Here is a 9,749-nt window from a genome sequence, read left to right on the forward strand (position 1 = left end):
TTCACCAGGATTGCTAAAATCTTCAAGATAGGGAACAGCTGTCAGAGACTCCCCACCCCCACTCTCCCAACCCCGCCCAGTGCCCCAGGCTCATCTAAGCTGAATTCAACACCTCAAAACACCTGGAGTGGGCTCAGATGGGGAGTCTACAAAAAGGACAGTAGACAGTTTCCTCATTGAGTCCCCTGAACCCACATGAAGTCGCAAACACAGCCAGGTTTGCAGGACATGACACTCCAAACCAGCTCCAAGTGTGGAATATGGTCCTGGAGAGGAATAAGGTTTCCTCCCAGCGTCTGAAGAGCATACTGAGCTCGCCTCGTGCCCAACCTCAGCCACAGGTACTGCCAGCCTCGTTTCTCCTCCATCTTCAAAAATGTGTTTCTTTGTGAAGGGCAGCTTCTGCTTGGGCAAACTTTCCAGGATTTCATTGGGTTTCAAGCCTCTAGACCTCCCATCATCCTAGCCCCTAATAGAGAAATCCAAAGCTGAAACTCTTTCCTTTGACATGCCTGATAATAATAGCAGTGGTAAGTAACAGGTGTGGTGTATTTTCTTTCTTTCCTTTTTTTTTTTTAAGATTTATTTATTTGTGCATACAGAACTGGGTTCCAGGTGTGGGCAGCGGTGCAAGTGCAGTGAGGGGATTCATAAGAGACAGAGTGGGGAGCAGAACAGGCCGATTGATGAAGTACACTGCTGAGGGGAGCAGCGGGTGGGTCAGGAGCAGTCTGCCACCCTCCGGGGTGGGGATGGAACTCATGCTGAAGTGGCTTTAGCTTCTTAGTGCTGTGCTTTAACCCACTGCACCACCAGGGAAGGCCCGTATTTCCATTTTCTTAATTTGCAAAAACAGTGTGACTTAATTCCTCAGGCCAGATTCCCAGCATAATGTCTACATGTGTGAGAATGGAAAGCAAAGGCAAAATTGGAATAGCCCTGTTAAATCATCTTTAAGGTGAGTAACAATTAATCTCCCAAAGTGGAGGGCAGTGTCTTGAGATGATGAACATTGTTTACTGGAAATGGTTTTTTTCTCTTGCTCAGAATGATTTCTGACCCCAGAAAGTAAAGTGACCTTTCTATTGCCAGAGGTTTTATTCCTCATAAATTTTGAATGTGTGGTTTATTTATTCTACATTGGGCTCTTGATAAAGTAAGAATTGGAAATTTCAGAGGATAAAGAACCAGAACTTTCTTCAGCTCTTCCATCTTAAATGGGCACAGATGACTCTTCACTGATTAAAGCACCCCTTGCTCAAAAGGCATTGCTAGTTAATCAGTAACTTGCATCACTCCACACTCAGGAATCGTGCATTTCGGGACAGTTATAGTGGAGTTGGGTGTCCAGGGGTGTATCTTTGGCAGGTCAGCAGAACGGCATCCATTCAAAGGCAGGTCTCAATAGGTATTTACTACCCCACTGAGACATTTGCTTCTTCGGAAATAAAGTCTATATATTGGAAAACAAGTGTCAGCATACCCAGTATTCAACTGCAGTACTGTCAAAGGAGTATAAGACCTTTAATGCTATGTTTGTGCAATGTCCTTGCTGAGGGGCAAGCCTCTGTCAGAGGCTACAGTACCTCCTGGGACTTCTGGATCTCTTCTCTTCCTGTTTCAAAAAGTATGTCAACTGCTGTGGCAGCTTTTGCCAAGGCCATAGCCTAGTGGGACTTGTCTCCTGCTTCATCTCTTCCCACTTCCTCATGGTAAGAGGACAGTCCTGTAGGAAAACCATCCCCACCTTCAGAAAAAAAAAAAAAAAAAAAAAAAAAAACCTTGTTTAGAAATTGCTTGAATCTAAGCCATTTTTTCCTTGCTTGACCCTATATTTCAGCTGTTTGCAGCATGCAAGCTTCTTGTCATTTGGCTTAGGATATTTTTTTAAAAAAGAAAATTATTTATGCATACAAAAACTGGGGTACAGGCCAGAGAGTCGAGGGTACATGTGAGAGGATTTATGAGAGACAGAGTGGGAACAGGCAGATCCACTGAAATATACTTATGAGGGGAGAAGCGGGCAAGATAGGAGAGGTCTGTCATGCCATAGAATCTTCTTAAAGTTTGAAGAAAAGAAATTACCTAAAACTTCACAAGGTTTCTCTGAGAGTTAAACGTGATAGGTGTAAAGTATTTTGAGAATATCAGTTGATGTCACTGTTAACAGCACTAAATAAAATATGGCATAGAAATAGCAGAAGTTGGATACTTCCTTCTTTTGACTTTGCTATTTCTAGGAAACGAATTCAAATATGCAAAAAGCATGAAAGTAAAAAACCTAATAAGGCTTCCTATTCTACTTATGACTTATGTGCCACTTTTCCTGATCTGTCTTCTAAGGCAATAATGGAGGAAGTAAAATTTCCATGTGTTGTGTTGATAAGGAAGAATATTATTGAACAGATAACTATAATCCAGAGCCTACCAGGTGGGTGTTTCAGGTCTGGTGCAATTGAACATTCTGATGAAGGTGTGATTAGTAAGTTTGCTCCCTTTCAGACTCTCCCAAGCAAGGTTTAGGGCTGCGTCTCAGCATGCTTGTCTATACAAAGCTTTCATTTCAGAGGGTCGCCTGCCAAGCTGGTCTGTCTCCATGGGCAACCTCCAATTAGCTGTATCTCTCTCTTCCTCCCTGGGTGTGTAGAGCCTTGCATCAAACAGTACTTGCCTGTTATGAACAATTTATCAATGTAACAAATGTAGAGATATGTATAAAACTAACCCCTGGTCTTCAGACGGACTCAGACTGTATAGGAACTTCGCTTGTCTGAGTCCGCATACATGTGGAATAAAGCTTTTCCTGACTTCACCATTCCTAAAGTTCCACTTGTCTTTTCACTGCTGGTGGCCAGATTTCTACTACAGTGTCACCTGGCTGTGTACACACATAAGGTATTGTTTAGCTAAAAGAGCAGCCTCTGTAGTAGACAGCACATTGCCCTTCACTCTGACACTTCATTCACATCTCCCTTCCCTTCACTGTCAGAACACTTCAGGGCATGCTGCTGTGTCTTCAAGTGCCAGCACCACCAGTTCCCTGAAGCCTTCTTTTGTTTTCTGAGGTCAGCTGTGACCACCTGGGTGGCAGGTCAGCCACTCAGATGGAGGATTCACACCACAGTGACCCACTTGGGAGGCACGCTGGCCTCTCAGAGTCATGCCTTCTCCACTGGTTCCCCAAGTTTCCTGAAGGTTTCCTCCTGTAAACCTCAGAGCATTTTGATCCAAGGTAATAAATAATATAGCTCCTTGAACTTGGGTCACTGGGTGATCACTGCAAAAAATAAAGCTAGATCCTTACCTTATTTCTCTTAAAATTAATTCCAGATGAATTAAAGATTCAAGTGAAAGAAATAAAACATAAAAATGCTAGAAGAAAATGTTAGGAGAGGGCCCTCCCTCTGGCACAACTGGTTAGGACACAGCACTGCAAGCTAGTGCAGCCGCTTAAGTGTGAGTTTGATCCCCACCCCGGAGGTGACCACATGGCGTGGCAGACCTCTCCTGACCCGTCCGCTGCTCCCCTCAGCAGTGTACTTGGTCAATCTGCCTGTTCTGCTCCCCACTCTGTCTCTGGTGAATCCTTTCACTGCCCCTGCACCTCTGGCTTGCACCCTAGTTTTGTATGCATAAATAAATAAATCTTTAAAGAAAATGTCAGGAGAATGATTTATATAATCTTAGGTTGAGGAGTAGTTTCCTAAACATGGCACCAAATGAAGAAATTACAAGGAAAATATAGGTAGATACAAACCCATGTGAATATTTTCTATATGACAAGAAAAGCAACGAACTTGGGCATGGGTAATTCAGGAATGAAGAGTCTGGGGAGGAGTGTGCCAAGTAAAGCAGAGAGTGTGTGCCCAGGCACAGAAGAGAGAGCATGGCTGGAAGGGAATGGGCAAACCTGGGAGGGTAGGCAGCAGGAGGCAGGTACAAGAAAAGGGTCAGTGCTGGAAGGTTGACAGGTATGAATCTGAGGGGCAGGGTGAGCCTCGCTTGCTGTGAAGCACTCAACTTATCAAGAAGGAGGCAGTTGCTATCAGTGGCATGATGGGGTCATAAGTCAGTCTACTAGACCAAAGAGGGGTGAGTAGGGGGTGAAAGTATCAGATATTCATGGAAATAACTTTTTAAAGATGCTTCATTGTGACAAAAAGGAGAAAGAACTTGGAAGACACCTGATTGAGGTGTATCACTCGGTTTTGATTTAGAAGGCAGAATAATGAGGTCTTTTTTTTTTTTTCTTCAAGAGTTTATTTATTTTTTAGACATACAGAACTGGGGTATACAGGCCAGAGGTGCAGAGGCGGTGAGAGGATTCACCGGAGACAGAGTGGGAAGCAGAACAGGCAGGTCAATGAAGTACACTGCTGAGGGGAGCAGCAGGCAGGTCAGGAGAGGTCTGCTGCACCATGTGGGTCACCTCTGGGGCAGGCAGGGATCGAACTCGCACTGAAGAGGCTGCAACCAGCATGCAGTGCTGCATCCTAATCCATTAACCACCAGGGAGGGCCCTCATCGAGGGGTTCTTAATCTACATTATGCACACAAGATCCTTTCAACACAATAATAATGGCCCCCCAGATAGCTGGTTTGGGGAGGGGGTGATCAGGCATTTACCTTTGTTAAGCAGCCCTGGTGATTCTGCTGGGCAACCAGGATGGTGCCTCCTTGACCCTACCCATATCGGGGAAAGAGTCTTGTCCAGTTCCTTGGTGGTAAAAAGGTGAATATTTACAAGAAATGGCTACTGAACATCTTTTGAACTTTGTTTTATACTTGTTGTTTAACTACAGTGAACAGACATGGCTTTCATTTTTTTTTTAATTATTTATGCATATAGAAGTGGGGGTACAGGCCATAGGTGCAGGGGCTGTGAGAGGATTCACCGGAGACAGAGTGGGGAGTGGGAACAGGCAGGTTGATGAAGTAAGCTGAGGGGAGGAGCAGCAGCCGAGACAGGAGAGGTTTGCTGCACCACGTGGGTCAGCTCCCTGGCGGGGAATGGAACTGGAGCTGAAGTGACTATGGCTAGCTTTGCAGTGCTGTGCTTCAAACCTTGCATCATGAGGGAGGGTCCATAGCTTTCATTTTAAAGTGTCCTTTTTCAACAAAACCTTTTGTATTTCTAAAGTCTTGCTTTTAACCCCTTTAAATATTGTTTTAGGTGGAGGTGGAAGGGTAAATGAGCCCATAGATCACCCCAGGGGCACGTGACTCCCTCTGCCTGTGACAGTTAGGATTTTGCTTAATAGGGACATCTCTTGTGCAATGGGGCCCTTCAGCCTGACTGAAATGTGGGCTCATGAGACTAGAGGGGACCTTCTGGGAAAGGGAGTAGGGAAAGGCACAAGGAAAAAGGAGGTGTTGCTGGCTCCCATGTTGTTCATCCTGGGTCCTTGACACCACACACACTCTCAAATGGCAACAATGAGTGAGTGTTCCAGCTAAGGGCAGAGGGGAAGTGGAAACAGACTGTGTGTGGCAGGGGAGCACAGAGGACGTCGAATGATACATGCACTGAATCAGAGGACTGCTGACTTGTCTTCTTGCCTTGAAGGTGACACTCAGTCCAGAACCCCCAGCCCTCTGTGGGAAAAAAAAAAATCCACTGCTTTTGACCTGTGTTAGTTACATCAGCTGCTGCTTGCCTAGGCCATGCAGGATGTGGTGACACTATTTGTAACAGGTACAGGTTTCATGGACTTTGCCCCCACTCCAGAGACTGGAACTAATAATCCCATCAATAACAAGGAGAAGCACACTGGGACATGAGGGTGGAGCTGAGCAGCCAGGTTAGGGTAAAACTGGACATGTGGGCTCTGGGGGCACTTGGCATGGTGGTTCACAGCTGGTTGTTTTGGCGCTCAATCAGTTTTCAGTGTGCTGGTGGAGTCCAAGTCAGCAGAACTAGTAGGACATCCTAGCTTAATATATATTTCTCTCCCTCTTTCCCTGGGTTATTCCTTTACCTTTCTCCTTGTAAATAAATCCATTATTGAACCTTTTTGCGTGTGTCCATAATACGATTGAATCGTAAGCACGTGGGTGAGGACCCACAGAGGCAACCCAATTCACACTGGGGGGCCCTGTAACAGATTGAGGTGACTCCTGGGACTGGTCTGATCTGTTGCCCTTTTCACAGCCCTTTCATGTCTCTCCTGGCCCTTGACCTTCCACAGGCCAATCCTTAATCTGCTTCAGGAAAGGGGAGTTGGGCCCTTGCTCTTCTCAGCTCTTGTCTAGGCAGCTAGCAGCCCTGTGTCAGCATCCTCTGGACAGCATCTGCTCGGGTGCAAGAAGCCATTGCACAGTCAAGGCTCTGATTTTAACCCAGGGACACGGAAGTCTATGAGCAGACAGTGCATGGCCCAGGAAGCTAAAGCCAGGTCTGTGACCTCTTTGCACCTGTCCCCTACCCCATACTACCACTGGGTTGTGGGAGAGGGGAAAAAACTGAACAGAGCAAGCTGAAGGAAGGTATTAGGGAGTAACAGAAAAAAAACAAGGCCCTTTTTTTTTAATTAAAGATGTATTTATTTGTGCATACAGAACTGGGGTACAGGCCAGAGATACAGGGGTGGTGAGAGGCTTCACCAGAAACAGAGTGGGGAGCAGAACAGGCAGATCGATGAAGTACACTGCTGAGGGGAGCAGTAGGCGGGTCAGGAGAGGTCTGCTGTGCCATGTGGTCACCTCTGGGGTGGGAGAGGGATCAAACTCATGCTGAAGTGGCTTTAGCTTCTTAGTATTGTGCTTTAACTGCTGTGCCACCAGGGAGGGCCCATCATGGCCTTTTTTAAAGACTACCTGAACTTAACCTGCTTCTTATAAAGAACACCTGAACAGGAAGAAGCCGAGTTGCAAAGGGAGATGTCTGCTGATGGGGGCAGCGGATAGATGAATATCTCACGTCCTAATTATCCACACTATTATTGCACTGTCAGTTGCTAAGAGCTTTGGTCTGAAGACACTGCAGCATAATTACCAGCTCGATGAAACCCTGAGGTCAGAGGAAAAGAAAATTTAAAACAGAAGCAACTAATTACCGTCCAGGGAAGCCATTCCCTGGCCTCGACTTCATTTCCTTGTCTTGCTATTTTCACATACACACAAAAATGGAGAGAAATCTAAAATGAAAACAAACACCAGGTATATAAGAAAACATGTGACAACCTGAGTTTCATTTGTTTCTTTCCATTAAATCCTTTTATGTAAATTGCTTCTTCTCTGAGCCTCAGGCATAATAAATATTCATTGAAGGAAGAAAAGAACGAAATCGCACAAGTGGGAGATGAACTAAAATTTAGCAATTTCAAACCTCTCTCTCACTAGCATCATGTATTTACCACCGAAGGTTAAAGGGAAATTGATTCATTCATCACTCAATGGAAAACTTCAGAAAAGGTTGGGCTACTCATCCATTCGGTGAAGACTAGAAAACACTTGTTCTCCTGTGTCCCAAATCTTCCAGGGTAAGTGGAATCTATTCAACCTATGGATTTATAAAAGGGACACCATCTCCTGTATGCAAAGTCCTCTTCAGGGATTTAAAATAAGAGCTAAAAGAAACCTTTAGGTAGGGCTGGGAACTACATCCCAAATGAGAGAAATGAGGTGAGGGGCCACGTCAGCCCTTCCTAACAGTCCTCAGACTGCTGTAATAGGGCTCAAGACCTGGCATGAAAGAATAACCCCAAGTGCCATGTATTGGGCACTCACAGGTTCCAGACACTGCCAACCCCTTGTCTACAGCTCACTCCACCTGCACAATGGCTCTAGAGCCAAGTATGATCCCTCCATTGAGCACAAAAGGAAACTGAATCTCAGCACAAGCCCCAAAGTGACAGGCCCAGTCTTCACAGAACTATGACTCACTTGTCCTTCTGATGCTTGGGAGATGCAAAGGGGCATGATGACTCCAGAGGAATAAAACTCCTCCCTGGGATCCTCCTCCTAATTCTCAGGGAATGAGGAGCCTCTAATTCCTAGAGATGGTGAAACCTGGGAACATGTCCTTGCAGGTGCAAACCAACACATACAGACTCCACTTTCTCTAAGACGCTCCACTCAGGGCCATTACTCCCCTGCCTGGATCAGGGATCAGACAACTAGAAGCCACTCTTCTGTCCCCAAGTCCACTAAAGTTATTCAAAGTGGCCAAGCCTAAGCCTGCTTATCTGCCTCACCTATTCTTACCCAGAAACTCACTACCCTTCTCCCTGTGCCTCCTGACTCACCCCAACGCTTCCCTGGGGTCCCCACCCAATAGGATCTTTGTGTTTAGAAGCTCACTCTTCAGAGCCAATTGGCTCCCGACCTGAATAATGAGTCCTACATTGCAATATACACATCCAGGTCGCCCTGCACTAACCTGAGTCACAAAAGTAGAACTCTGAACAGGAAGCCTGACATCTTGTTTATTTTTACTGGTGTGCTCAAAGACAAATCAAGGCCTTCAAGAATGAAGCTCATCTAGCCCACAAATCCCCTTTGAGATCCAGATCACAGCTTCCCATTTCCTGCGTGGTTTCGGTGTCACTGTGATGATGGAGAAGGGGGAGGTCCAACTCACTGGGAGACCTTGACCTGCACATTCATCAATAGGGAGTTAGTGGCTCTCCCTGGTGGCTCAGCGTGTTAAAGCACAGCACAAAGAAGCTTAAGCCACTTCCACATGAGTTCGATCCCTGCCTGTCCTGGAGGAGATCCACATGACGAGGCAGATCTCTCCTGACCCACCCGCTGCTCCCCTCAGCAGTGTACTTCATCGATCTGCCTGTTCTGCTCCACTCTCTGTCTCTGGTGAATTCTCTCACCCTCCGCCTCCCTCTGGCCTGTACCCCAGTTACGGACAAATAAATAAATCTTAAAAAAAAGAAAAGGGGGGGTTAGAGAGAGTTGTGGGCACTGGACCAGAAACATACCCCTCCCCAGTGGGTGGGCCCTCTGACCCCTGACAGAGTGTTCTTCCATTATAGATGGAAGTTTTTACATCAGGGATAAAGCTCCTACCTAGAGACAGCTGGCTAATGGCGCCAACTTCCAGCAGATAATAAGCCAAAGACTCCAGTTGAAAATAGTAATTAATCAACACAATAACTGTCTTCAAACTGTCTCCCAGCATGGTGCTGGTAGATCCTGTGTTTCCAGCAACCTTTCTCACCAAAACACCACATTTATGAAAAGCCACTCGCACTCTGGTGAGCCTGCCTGTTTCAGCATGGCTCATTTTCATCTTCTCATTTATTTTTTTTCAATTTTTTATTTGTTTATTTATATTTACATCATTATTCATTTTATACAATGTTTGGTTACTTCTCTCAGGTGTAATCTCCATAGAATTTCCAATAGTTCACGCATACACTGTCACCTCGGTCCCCTTGCTCTCCCTTCCCTTGTTCAGATCTCTCTCCCTCCCACTCCTCTACCTGATGTCTCTGGTTTATAGTTGTCTGTTTATTTCTACACTCGACCAGAAAAAAACAGCATCTGAAACTCTCACATTCATGCACTCTGACCCTTCATGTTCTTACAAAGGCATCTGAGTCATCCGGCAGAGACCCAGAATTCAACCACCTAGTGGGGTCCCACCACCTGTGATTGACCCCCATGGCCACTGCCAGCAGGAGCTGCCATTATTTGTACCTCAGTAATGAGGGTGCATTTCTTGGGGGCCACGGAGAGGCACATTCTAGAATAGGTCCATCTAAACCAAGCTTTTTAACCATAGGTCTTCCATA

The sequence above is a fragment of the Condylura cristata genome, unplaced genomic scaffold (genome assembly GCF_000260355.1).
Source record: "Condylura cristata isolate star-nosed mole 26May11 unplaced genomic scaffold, ConCri1.0 scaffold00016, whole genome shotgun sequence".
In the NCBI taxonomy this organism is placed as follows: domain Eukaryota; kingdom Metazoa; phylum Chordata; class Mammalia; order Eulipotyphla; family Talpidae; genus Condylura; species Condylura cristata.